General features: G+C 44.8%; 1 protein-coding gene across 1 annotated transcript in view; it reads left to right on the top strand.

The window, feature by feature from the left end:
• Window positions 1-11,589: 11,589 nt before the first annotated feature.
• LOC139047715 (uncharacterized) overlaps window positions 11,590-14,083 on the top strand; it is a 69,382-nt gene continuing 66,888 nt past the window's right edge. The window contains exon 1 of the transcript XR_011507331.1: window positions 11,590-11,748. The gene's annotated coding sequence lies outside the window, so the exon portion shown is untranslated. The remainder of the gene's footprint in view (window positions 11,749-14,083) is intronic.

Raw genomic sequence — 14,083 nt, forward strand, 5'->3', positions numbered from 1 at the left:
GTTTACATTTATTTATTTATTTATTTATTTATTTATTTATTTATTTATTTATTTATTTATTTATACATACATACATACATACATACATACATACATACATACATACATACATACATACATACATACATACATACATACATACATACATACATACATACATACATACATACATACATACATACATACATACATACATACATACATACATACATACATACATACATACATACATACATACATACATACATACATACATACATACATACATACATACTGCGGAGTCACGTGACTCCAAGCAGGGGTGGGCACAGAAAATACACAATAAAATGCCATAATATAGAAAAGCATAACGCAAACACGCACAAGATACGATCATACACGTTACATTGTACACAGACGTCTCGTACGAACGCAGTAATTGGCATGAACGCAGTAATGCATAAAGTAGGCTTCCACAATCTCGCGGTTGATTTGATTTCCATTTTTATACAATATTTCGGGTTCTTTTTTTTCGAACAAAAGTTCGCTTGGGCGATTTCGACAATGCGTGGCTGCAGATGCGAGCCTGTTGCGAGCCATTCCCGATCGCTGCCGCGTTCGTATCGTGCACTTCCTCTTGTCCTTCATCCGGGTTGCGCTGCCCACCCCCCAGGAATTTGTTACCACACGCCTGCACCGCAAGCCTTCACCGTTAGCACCGCACGCCTGCGCCGTTAGGTAACACTTAGAGCAGCGGGGTGGCGAGGCGCTGCTCGGTGAAGTCGCACGACGCTCCGTGAGCCGCCTCCCGTGCGAGAGAGAGAGGGGGGGGGGGGGGGACCGCGCGGCCAACGTAGGAGTGCCCGGCGCGCTGCAAGTTATGCCTCGAGAGCCCATAACAAAGAGCATCGACCCGCCTCCTCCTCGATGCCCGCGATGCTCGATGCAACCTCGCCACAATGGCCGACAGCGTGCGAGAAAAACAAACAAACAAACAAACAAACAAACGGTGGTGGCAGCGGCGGCACGTCAGAACGACGTCGCCGTGATCCAGCGAACAAAGAGCGTCGTGCCGCGACGCTGCTGGAGCGTGAATAATTGGAGAACGAACGGCACGACGCATGAGAGAGAGAGAGAGAGAGAGAGCACGCGCTGTAGATAAGTGGGACGAGAAGCTGCACGAGGCGTGCTCCTCTCGAAGGACGGTACGTGTATAACGTTCCGCAACTACCAGGCCAAGCCAACAAACAGGCCGGTAAATAAGCGGTTCCCGAGACCCTCGAAGACATGCCCACGCGTACTGGTGAATATTCCCCCACGTCGTCGCTTTCACGTAGGCACGTTTATGGCGCGACGGTTTTCTTTCTCTTAAAACGAAATCATTTTTTTTTGTCCACAAACAGAATTTTTCCTTTTGGGCGTTTTCGTCTGTCGCCAAAACAAAGGTAAGCATACGGACAATAACTGCAACAGTCATCTACGTATTTAAAAACAAGAACTATAATAAACATTTCCCCCAAGTTCTCCCTATTTGGTCAATTATTATAAGAGAAAATTAAAGTGGAAGTTACTTTGTCTTTTTTTTTTAATGATGGGTCAAAACCCAATTTCTGGTACGTCGGTGTGACGTCAGGGATTTCAAAGCCTTTCTTTTTACCTTTCCTTTTCTTTTCCTTCTTTTTTTTGGATCTGAGCCGTCGTGGGTTGGAGTTCCCTCCCTTTCATCCTTTTCTCAGGTTAACAGGTAATGGCGAAGCGCTCTTCAACCGTCAGTGCCCACGCTGCGTTGTCGTCTGCATAAAAGGTGCGGTGGTTTGACACGTGGCAAAACGTTCAATTACCTGCGCGTCTAAATACGTTGTTGGGGTTCCCTTCCTTTCGTCCTTTGCTCAGGTTTCCAGGCAATGGTGGCGTGAGCGCTTTTGGTCGTTGTCCACGCCACATTGACGTCTGGATAGGAGGTGCGGTGGTTTGACACGTGGCAAAACGTTCAGTTAACACGCTTGGTGTTGTTGAGACGTAACGGGACATAGCAAACGTTCTCGAAACTTGCTTAACCGATCGAAATTGACCAGGTCATCGAACGATCGAAATTCATGACGACTCGGCGGGATGGTGGGGGAACGTTACGCCGGCTTCGTTACAAGTTGAAACTAAGCGTGAAGCGGCACGAACTACACGAGAGAAGTACACTGGGAAGCGCTGTCCGGGATCTCCCTCGTGCAGTTCGTGCCGTCGCACGCTGTCAGTAGTTACAGTGTGGTATACCAGCATGCCCACCGTGCCGTCCTTTTGTCGTTGTTGTTGTTGTCCTGAGTGGGCGTGGCAGATAGCTACAGTGGGGGATTGGCCAAGGATCGGGTGGTTCAATTAGGTGCATAAAAATAATAATGATAAGAAGGGAGTTAACAATTTGAGCGGTGGAGTTTAAAAGTAAACGTTTTGTGTTTGGAGAAAAAAAAGAAATAATCAGATCAAAACCGGGTATAATAATAATAATAATAATAATAATAATAATAATAATAATAATAATAATAATAATAATAATAATAATAATAGATAAGAAATAAAGAAAGCTGTGGTTGGGAGGGACAACGATCAATCTAGCATGGAAATCGATTGGTTTCAATGATACCAGTCTTTCGTTTTTGCGTTTTTTTTTCTTTACCAATCCTCTTCTCACGGTAAGAATGGATTTCTTTGTAGTGTATCGTATACGTACATCCATTCAACACTCCACCTAGACTCCATGATGAAGAAGATGATGATGATGATGATGATTTATGGACAACCTCTTTGATTCCTATTCCTATCCTATCCTATTCATAATCTAGCCTGCTTGAGTTACTTAGGTATGCTATCAATGCTTTTCCTTCTCGCATTCTTGTATAAATCTCTTTAATCTTCTATACATTGTACCGCTGCCTTATGCCGGTAGTGGATCCGATCGTATCAGCCTCTTCCCTGCGTTTTTGTATTTGTATTTGTTTGTATAGAATTTTGTATTTTTGTCTGAATTATTCGTAGACATCTCCTTCGTTATTACTTAACCTCGCAACAGCCAACGAGCAGGCCATGGACACGCTATACGCTACGAAGAGTTTAATGCCTAAGATTCTGATTTCAGTACGAAAAACTGTCCGTAGTTATGTTTTTGATATGCTGAAGTAAAGTTTCCGCTGTGTATTGTTGAACAAACCAATCACTGATTATTTATTATTGTACTAATTAAGTTATAACTGAAGTAACATTTCATTGTTACATTGCACAAATGAAATGTCAATGGGTAGAACTGAAGATGAACAAGTTCCAATTTTCATTGATGTGGAAGAGTGTTCGGGTATTACAGGGTTTAAGTATGGCTTTTATTTATGACCTATATAGCTGCGGTGGCACGTCAACAGTCGGAATGCGAAAAAAATTCGGCATAACCCAACTCACGATGACTGTCGACGGTAATGCGTGTAGCATTAGATCAATATAGCGACACAATGCATTGTGACTATCGAAACAAGTTATGTATGAGGCGTGTACTGCTGCGGGACTCCTCTTTCGCGCTTCCCTAAGAACACTCGGTGCCATCTAGCGGCTCCGCCGCGAAGCTTGCGCGTGGCCTGCGAAATGCATGGCGCGCGCGGTGCGTGCGATCGCCGAGAAACGCGTCATGCGGCTACCGGGCTCCTCCCGCGCTTCTTTCTGCACGCGCTGCGACATCTGGTGGAGCTGCCGAGAAGTCTGCGCACGGCCTCCGAGACGAGAAGCGTGGAGCGCCGGTGCGTGCGAGCGCTGAGAATTGTGCCATCGCGTGCCGCTCAACCAGTGGCACAAACTCGACGACCCAAGTTGGTGAGAGGTTAATTGAAGAGCGCCACATGCATTACCCAATGCATCATCGCGCAGCACGCTAAAGCGCTGGCGTGAAAGACGTTCGTTCAAAAGCGGCAGGTACCACGCAATTCCATTTGTGGCGCACTCTGTCAAAGCATCGGGTTGTTGTCCTCGAGGAACCTGTGTGACGTGGGTTCAATTCCGCGTAGCATCGGATAAATTTAACGTAGAGCAGCAGACACCTATCGGCACATATCCAGTGACAAGTCGGCGTCGAAGAGTTTCCCTGAATATCGGTACACACCCAGTCCCGGATCTACAGTGACCCATGTCGGTGTGAAAGAGGCTCGTTGAAGAGCGGCATATATATATTATAATAATATATATAGATAATATTGTTACGAAGAGATAATATTATATTGTGTATTAAATTATTATATAATTATTATTAATTTATTCATTTATTATTTCACATACTGTCAACCCCTCATGGGATTAGAACAGGAAGGGCAAGTACATATGGTAGTATTTGCGAACACAGAATATAAATAGATTATATAATCATAAGTGTGTTATTGCAAAGGTTTTGGTTTCGCTAAACAAAAGAATTAGGTAGTTATTAATTACTACTTTTTATTATTATATTATTATAACTTTAATCGCCATACTCGGCGACTAAAGTTGGTCCGACGGTTGGTTCCTAACCATGTTCCGTCAGCACAGCAGCCCGGTGCTCTAACCATCGAACATACATACATACATACATACATACATACATACATACATACATACATACATACATACATACATACATACATACATACATACATACATACATACATACATACATACATACATACATACATACATACCAGGGGCGTAGCCAGGGGGGGGGCTTATGGGGCTTCAGCCCCCCCCGAAATTTTTTCGTGCTGTCCATGCACCGCCGACCAAAGTGACCTCCGGCGCCGGAAATCACTCTGGATTTTGTCTAGAATGTCTTTTTGACGCTCGAAAAGACATTTAACCGCGAAGATTGCAAACTCGGGCTGGATTTCGTGGCAACGCCCATACACCGGAAGTCACATAACGCCAAGCAGTCCCATCCAAGCACAAATTTTCGAGGGCGCTTTGATGGTGAGCGGGTTCGCCGCGGCATCTCTCTGAGGCCACGGAATCTGTGGAGCGCATGGATATCAATCGCGAAACTTTATGGGTATAAATCTCATAAGCTCTTGATGTGAAAGGTGCATTGACATTTCCAAAGTTGTGCTTTAGATATTCAATTGCGGAACTTTGTGGGTTTAATGTTGTTATAAACATTTGACGCCAAATGTCTATTGACTTTTCTAAAGTCTTACATCGTAACATACAACGAGACAATCCAAATCAACACACTAGCAGACGAGTTGACAAACAGGCAGCGAGGTCCAATGAGAGGAAGCGTTGGGGTGGTTCATTTGTGCCGTCATGTCACATAAAAAAATATAAACATTTTTTTAACCTACGCCAGAACATTCATGTCAAGATACTCAAGCCAGCCAAAGTAAATACGTTCTTATTTATTTTTTTCTACTTTGACTTTTATTCGCGAGGACACATTGAGCCTCTTCGATTTTTTTTTGTTCTCGCTACCCTAACCACGGGCTGCCAGAGCCAACCAGAGCGCATACGTTTTTTTCGTATGGCCCCGACCACCGTGCGGTACACTTTGATGCGCGTTCGGTCTGCTCTGGCCGAGTGGATTTTCACCGGACAGAGTTTTGGACGTTTTCTGGCTAGCAGACGAGAAAAAAAAAAAACAATGGTCGCTCGCCGCCATCACTGTGGGGACTCGAAGGATTGCACCGCATCCCTTGAGCGGAACCTTTCCGGAAAGTCTTCTGTCGCCGCTGTAGGATACTGAGCAGTATGCGTATGGTTCTCAGTGGACCAAGCGTCTCATGTTTTCTTCGGTATTCCTTCCGCAGCCCCATTAGGTGCCCGAAGTAGGCATTAGATTCTGTCCAAGATACTTTCCTATGCGTTTCTTTTTCCTTTCGGTGCCTCCGCCTCACAGAAAAAAAAATACATTGTTGCGGCGCAGCGAATTGTCGCATGGTGAAAGTTCGATTTTGATACTTCTTTTCCGGAAAGTAATGGGCGACGGGACGCTTCAGTTGCCGGATACGTTTATTATATTATTGCGAAAGCAATTATATGGACACTCCAGGCGCATTCCTGCCATCGCCCTCATGTTTCGTATAAAGTCCAAGGGGGATAACATCGTGACCACGCGCTGCATGCTGTATGTGCGAGTGAAAGCGTAGGAGGGGAGGTGGAATGGGTGAGCCGACGATGGTGGCTCAGTCTTGTGTGCGCAAAGGAGAAAAGCGGGGAGCAAGCGCGCCGCCTTCCGTCGCGCGCAATACATCGGGGGGAGTGGATGGAATGGGGGCGGAATCTAGGATTCTGTGAATCTATGATTGTGCAACATGTTTATTTGCCTTGTTTGACGCATTATATACAGTTACTTCTTTATTACAGTATTATGTACGCATTATACAGTTATTACAGTTATACAGTTATTAGACGCATTATATACAGTTAACTTATACAGTTACATACATAGACTCATTGGAGACTGATACGTATACTTAAATATCTTGTTGCGAGGTTTTGTGTATACATGCAGCGAACTTTGTTTCCAGTGACACTTTTTTGTCCTTTATCAAGCAGTATTTTCGCATTTGCATATCCCATTGTATCTTTGAATTTCTAATGTACGAGGGCGAGTCAAATGAAAGTGAGCCTACCCTAACCGCGCAATAATGGTTCGGTTCATTATCTGCGAGGCATGCGCGTAGGAGAACGGCATGTCTCATTTACAAAAGTGACACGCAGGTGTGAAGATAAATGTTCTTTAATGCTCTCATACACTGGGTTGAATATGGTTGCGTCACATAATGGACACTTCAAAAGTTGAACAACTCGGTGTCGCGAAGTTTTTGACAGCTGAACGTGTTTCCAAAACAGAAATTATTCACCATATGACCGCCGTGTGCGTTGAACACTGCATTTCATTGACCACTGTGAATCGGTGGAGCAAACGGTTCAAAGGACGTTGCAAAGACATTCCAAGACCGGGCCAAAACCATGGTGCAATCACCCCCCACACAATTTCAAAGGTTCATGAGCTGCTGAAACAAGAACGGAGGATAAGCATCGATGAACTGGCAGACCGTCTGAACATCAGTCACGGTTCGGTTCACGCCATAATTCATGAGCTTCTCGGCTATCGGCTCTTTGGTGCGCAATGGATCCCCAAGATTTTTATCCATCGCGAGAAGACGAAGAAGTTTCGCGCTGCCTTGACTCATCTGATCGGGTATCACAATGAGCATGGCGACTTCTTGTTTGCAACTGTGATCGGGGACGAACCTTGGTGCCCCTACTACGAGCCTGAAACACGACGGCAAAGCTTACAGCGGAAACATTCGAATTTACCACGCCCAAAGAACGTAAAGGCCATCATTTCCGCTGGAAAGGTGTTGTTGACTTTTTTTTTTCAATCGACAGGGTCCATTACTGATAGAATTTGCTAAATCTTGAGAGGCTATCAATTGCTTCCGATATTGTGAAACGCCAGAACGGCAGCGTGTCGCAATCAAGAACGAACAACGTGGAAAATTGACGAATGGGGTCATCTTGCTCCACGACAATGCCTGTCCCCACGTCGCTTATGTGGTTAATACAAAATTGGCAAAGTTCAAGTGGGAAACGCTGCAACATCCGCCGTACAGCTCAGACCTGTCACCTTGCGACTTCTACATTTTGGGGCACCCGAAAAAACAGCTCAAGGGAACCAGATACAGACTTTTTGAAGCAGCAACCCAAGGAGTTTTATAAGATGGGAATCACGAAACTCGTTAGTCAATAGGACAAATGTCTAAATTCTCATGAAGACTGCTTTTAAATAAAGTACCCCATTGTTGGCTCATTCATTTGACTTGCCCTCATATATCTTGCAGAACTCCTGCTTTTTATACGTGCTCTCTGTCGCGACTATAACTTCGGTGCAATTACTCACGATACACGACAAGGGACAGCTACTCCTGCGTAATACAATGGAACAAACGACAGCGTCATTGAGATTTCTCACTGGCCATTGCATATATACAAGAATGTAAGCATGGTTCTTGAATGACAAAGTTTCATTAAGGTATTTGTCCTCAACTTGTTCAGTTCATTGCCTTTTAATTTTTCATATGAGCGGCATGCACTGCTTTCCTGGTTTCGAACTGATATAGTTCTAAAGTTCGTGTGATATTTTCTTTACTTAATAAATAGACAAAAAACATGGAAGCATTGACGTCAGTTATGTTGGGCACAATTTTTGGCACATACGAGTATAATATTTTATGAAAAAAAAATACACATTTTACTTGTATTTACAGAGCGTAGCTTTCAAGAATTTGTTTGCAGCATCTTTGGCAATGACAATGCAGTTATTATTCATGTATTTGATCCCTCGATAAATTGTTTAAGAGGAAGCTTTAGCTCGGGCCCAATCCGACGCGGCCTATTCAAATACTTGTAAAACGCAGAAACGCTTTTCTGAGATAATTCTGCTAATCGCTTTTATTGAAATTGGTTGCATTTGAGAGAGAAAGTTAAATCCTAGTGTCTGTTGGAAACAGAACTTCGATTTAGGGCCTGAATTTTGTTTAAAATATCTTGGAAAAATCGAAAGTTTGAAAAAATAGAAGCACGGTGTTTACAAACTAATAGTTATGCATGAAGAACAGATATTGTGGTTCTGTAAACGGCATTTATTATAACAGTCAAAGCGGACAAGTTTGCTGTGTCAATTTGTATCTTACGTTAATTGGTTACGTTGTGTACAAGGGTTCTGAAAAAGCCGTATTTCCACAATACTAAATTTTTTTGAGATTCATGTGTAACATATTTATTTTGTCCGCTGTAGATGTACTATTAGATGCAATTCACAGAATTGTGATATCATTTTTCATTGTTGAGTCACGGAGTTTTAAACTTGATAGTTTCGTTTGCCGAAAATTTTCAATTTTGGCCAATTTTTAATAAATAATTCACCTCCTAAATGAAAAATTCGAAGCCAGTAGTCCGTAGAATTAAACTTTTTCTTTTAAATGCCACAAACCTCCTCAAATTTGCTGAAGTGGTTGCAGGGAAAAACGTGCAGCTACATATATATATATATATATATATATATATATTGGGCCAGTGGCGTAGCCCCCCCCGAACAAAATTTCTGGCTACGCCACTGATACATACATACATACATACATACATACATACATACATACATACATACATACATACATACATACATACATACATACATACATACATACATACATACATACATACATACATACATACATACATACATACATACATACATACATACATACATACATACATACATACATACATACATACATACATACATACATACATACATACATACATACATAGCACGCGGAAACTCCGTGAGGTACTCCAAGAATGTCAACGCATTAAAAGAGCTCCCTCCCCCTCATCTCCTGTCTCGACGATGCCAATACGGACTCGCGCACCGGCCTTACTCGCTTTGGCGCGCACGTGGAAAGTGATGGCGTCCGCGTCGAGGTGCCAGGCGACTTGTATCGTGTCGGCGATGATGGTCTCGCAGTTGGCGACTGCGTCGGGTCGGTGGGAGCTTGCTGCAGCCTCACCTCGGCTTGTCGCGACTGGAATGAGGATAGAGTTGACATTACGACAAAGGGGGAACGCTTGGCGAGCGTGCAACGAATTACACGTTATTCCTTCTTAATGCAATAGCAATTACAGGGACACTCAACACGTATTTTCGCGGTCGTCGTGGCCATCATGTGATGTCCCGTGTACGATCCTATGGCATGCAGTATGACGTGGGTGAGAGGTAAAGTTTGTGAGGGTGAGGAGAATGATGTCCGCGCACCCAGTGTTACAGGTCACGTCTCCTCCCATGGCCTGCGAGATTTGCGCGGGCTGGCAGGTTTTGCTCCGCCCGTACCGTCCGCAAAGAGAGGGCGTAATTTCAGTTGTGGATGTTAGAAAAACAAATTATTAAACATAATTACTACAAAATCAATGGATAAGAATATAGCAAAGTACTAGAAGAAATAAAAACACTAGAGAACTCTGACTCAATCATAAAACATCGCGCCGAACTATAGTAATGAGAGTCTATGCCACTTGGGAAATGAAGCGCGATCGCAGGACTCGTTTGCAAAATTTCGCGATGACTAAGCGAAATTTTGCTCATAAGTATAGTCACGTATATAACGTTGGAATTCGGGCTGTATGGTTGATCACTTTGAATTTATAACAGCGCAACACGGGACAATAACACAAGAAGACGCAACGCCGTGCTGACTCCCGACGCTTCATTATTCCGTAAGAGCAGGAATACATGTGTATGAATAGTCGGATGTAAAAACAGCATGAAAAAAAAAGACATGGTATGTAATCATGTCATCGCAGCACAGCCATTGCATGTCCTCTTGTCCCTGCGCCATGTGGCGCCGTTCTAGACTCCTATATATATATATATATATATATATATATATATATATATATATATATATATATATATATATATATATATATATATATATATATATATATATATATATATATATATGTGCGTCAGAGATCTCGGAGGATTACCAGTGATTACCAACGGGGACATCAAAGCTGGAACTAGGGCTGCCATACATCCCGCCACCGCAATACGCTGTTTGCTTGATCGCATTACACAAATGTGTTGCGGTGAAGTTATTGCAGACGCACATACACACGTTTATTCGTCCCAACTTTACACAGAACCCTGCATCCCATTGCTAAAACTAACAGCGCGAAAAACGGGCAGAGATGCAGCTGAACATAACAGGGCACAGTATTAAGCTCCACCTCGCCGTGTTTATCGCGCCCTTAGTACGAATATTATACATCTACTCTGCATTTTAGTTCGTGGAGTTCTGGCAGACCATGCGATGTCACTAAAGCTCCGTTATATTCACTGCTCTACGCGATAATTATGGTAAAGCCCACGATAGAAGTAAATCACACGAAGTCACGGACAGCGCACCCGCGCTGAACACGATTGAAAACATGCGCTGGCCCATTTCAAGGACGTGTGAACAGTTGTGAGCAAACACCCCCATAAGCATTATATTACTTTCGTAACGTAAGGCGCGGCGAAGAACACGTCACTTTGAACGGAATTGAGGGATTTCTGAGCGAGGGATTCTTGTACGACATTTGTCTTGTCTTCTCTTGTGTCGCAGACAGTGGCGCATACCCACTATGGGGGATTGGCCAAGAAGCAGGCGGTTTTTCGTATGCTTAGAAGTAAAGCCAAACTAGATTTAAATAGTGAAGCATGGGACTAGAACTGTAATTTAGACGTGTGATGAAACTATTGTTAAGAACTTTGATAAAATAAGTTAACGTAAATAAATGAAATAGAAAATATTGATAATTTTAGAAATTCTTTAGACGCACGCCCTTCACATTCTGCTTCTTCTTCCTTCTTATATCTCGCTTTATAAGTACGTGTTCTAAGGCATGCTGATCTCGCTTCAAAAAGTAATGAGCTTCCCTTTGAGTTATCACAAATTCTCTTTTTTTTCTGATTTCGTTTTTTCTTCTTAAGTAGTTACTCATGGCAGGTTTCTATTCAATAGCCGCCACCCGTGTGATTATCTCAGCGTCCGCAGCCAGCAAGCGCCGCCACGGGCCACGCGCATAGCACGCGACCCCAACCGCTGACCTTCCGACCTTCCGACCCCAACCGTTGCCGACCTTCCAGCGGCCAACAACCGGCCTTCCAACAACCGGCCAGCGGCCTTCCAGCGGCCTTCCAACAACCGGCCAACACCAATCGACGATCGAGTAAGTACTGTATCGCAGTGTTATGCTGTAGATTCGCTTGTGGCTGACGGGGCGTTGAGCTCGGAGAGGGAGAGACATAAGCTGCAGCCAGTGTGGCTTTCTGAACAAGAGGACACTCACGTTTACTTCTTTAAAACGTTGCGTTAATTTCGCTAGACTTTCGGTAGAGTTCTGACACGAGACGTTCATTTGAGTGATCGCCAGCCGTTTGTGCGCAGGCGCGAGTAAGAGCGGGCGCGAGAGAGAAAATCTGGGGGCTTCTGTTCCTTGAATATATGATTGTGTCTAGGCGCTACGGAGGCGGTTTCTTAGCGAGTGTTATTGGGCCTCTTCGATTTTCGGAGTTCTGGCAGCCCGCTGGCAGCCAGCTAGTTCCGGTCCTGATAGGAAGTCACGAGGGCTGGGATCCCAAGACAACCCGAACCTGCCCGAAGTTTGTAAAATCGAACGCCGGCACAGCTGGCCAAATGTAAACATGCTACCAGTATGGCAGTACCCGGCGAGGCCGGCGCGCGCTCGATTTATGCGTCGCCAGCTTGGAAATATATAGTTGCATTCGGGGATAAGATCACTTTCGCGCGATTTCGCGCGACTCGGCGCAGGACGCGCACTGGGCCAATCTTACCTTGCGTAGCGCAACAGATGGCCTCCGACCCTGCCGATGACAAGACGTGAAATCGCGCGCAAGTGTTTGTATAACCGAAAGCGATAGCTCGAGGACCCCTGCTCGCAGCGATCACATCGCCCACCGGCGACATTGACGAGTTGGCGTTGTGTCATCACTTCACAAGACATGAAAAAGCAGGTTATCGGGTACGTCTCATACGCATAAAATTTCGTGGCGACCTGCTTGGGCTTCGATTTCAGAAAGTCTGTTGTGCCTGATGGTGCTTCTCATTTTGACCCCAAGGAGCTGGGGACGCGGCTGGCACATGAAAATGCACGCCGATTAATTGTGACCAGCGAAACGCTTCACACGAAAAACATTGGTCGCGATCATGAAAGGAATAAGCCAATGTACGTGCGTCTAATGTACGTGTGCCTATTACTCAATCAGCGCATTCTTAGATCAACGGCCTGCAGTTCGAACACACATCGGTTTGCAACTGCCACCCAAGCATACGACGGAGAGATGGAGCGAACACGGGCTAGCTGCAAAGCCTTCGCTAACTGCAGACAAAGGAAATATATACATACCCGAGGTATGTGAAAAGGAACGCCACCAGAGAAAGACGAAACCAAAATGTGCCACAATGTGCGAATGAGCGTCTACAACTTGCGTGGAACACGAGGCAGATAACATGCACGCATGAGAGCGCGGCGCGCTAGTCACCCCCGCGAAGAAACCTTCCGAGGACACACGCGCACACACACACAAAAGCTTCAAACGGTTCACCACTGCTCGTATCACACCGCTTCGCAATGCGGAACGGAGCGTTAGCACCTAAAAAGATAACGCTAGAAGTAAGGAAATCCGAAGATAACCGTAGACAGTTGGCTGAGCGAGGTAAATTTAAGTCCTCAAGCGCCCGCGTTGCAATCCGTGAAGTCTCCGCAAAGATGGCGGCGAGCGCCCATCGCCTATTTTAGTCGTCTGGTAGCCAGATAACTTCCAGAGAGAAGCCACACCAAAATATAGTTCCATAGAGCATAGAGTTTTCTACAATTCTTGTAGGAAACTCTATGCCATAGAGGCACGGAGCAAGAAACATTTGGGAGTAGAAACTCCGCTGTTTGCGGCGACCAGAAAAGGTCACAAGCCCGCGGAGCCATTATCATGCGGCCTGGAAAGAAATTACTGCAGTTTCGGTTGCCAGGGCAACCGGTCGAGCGTTTTACTCCCATTCGGCCGCGCACGCCTAAAAAACTTCCGGTAATCTTCATCTTATCGCCAACTAGGGCAATTAGTTTTCACGAGTCTTGAAAAAAAAAAGAAAGGAACGGAAATGCATGCGCGGCGGCATCCTTCCTATGCCCACCCCTGTGAGCACTAAACGAGCGAGAAACAAGCGGTCGCCTTTTGAGCGATTAGTTTTGAGCATAAAAACGGCATAACCATCTTTCAGGCTTCTTCCTGCAGTTATATGCGCAACAGCCCGGCATAGCGCTAGCACATAGATCACGAAACACAGCGCACAATGTTCGCTTTACTGAGCTAAAGCGCCGAGCCAGCCGTGCTCAGGAGGAAAATGGCGTCAAAGAAAAATAAAAACACAAGCAAAACTCAAGATCCGAGCGTTTCGAAGGGCAACGGTAGGGAGACCAATCGTCATGTAGAAAAACGGGGGCAAAACTGGTTGCCGCGGGTGGGGACACGCAAGGGGCGAGGAGGAGG

The sequence above is a fragment of the Dermacentor albipictus genome, chromosome 7, assembly GCF_038994185.2.
Source record: "Dermacentor albipictus isolate Rhodes 1998 colony chromosome 7, USDA_Dalb.pri_finalv2, whole genome shotgun sequence".
Classification (NCBI taxonomy): Eukaryota; Metazoa; Arthropoda; class Arachnida; order Ixodida; family Ixodidae; genus Dermacentor; species Dermacentor albipictus.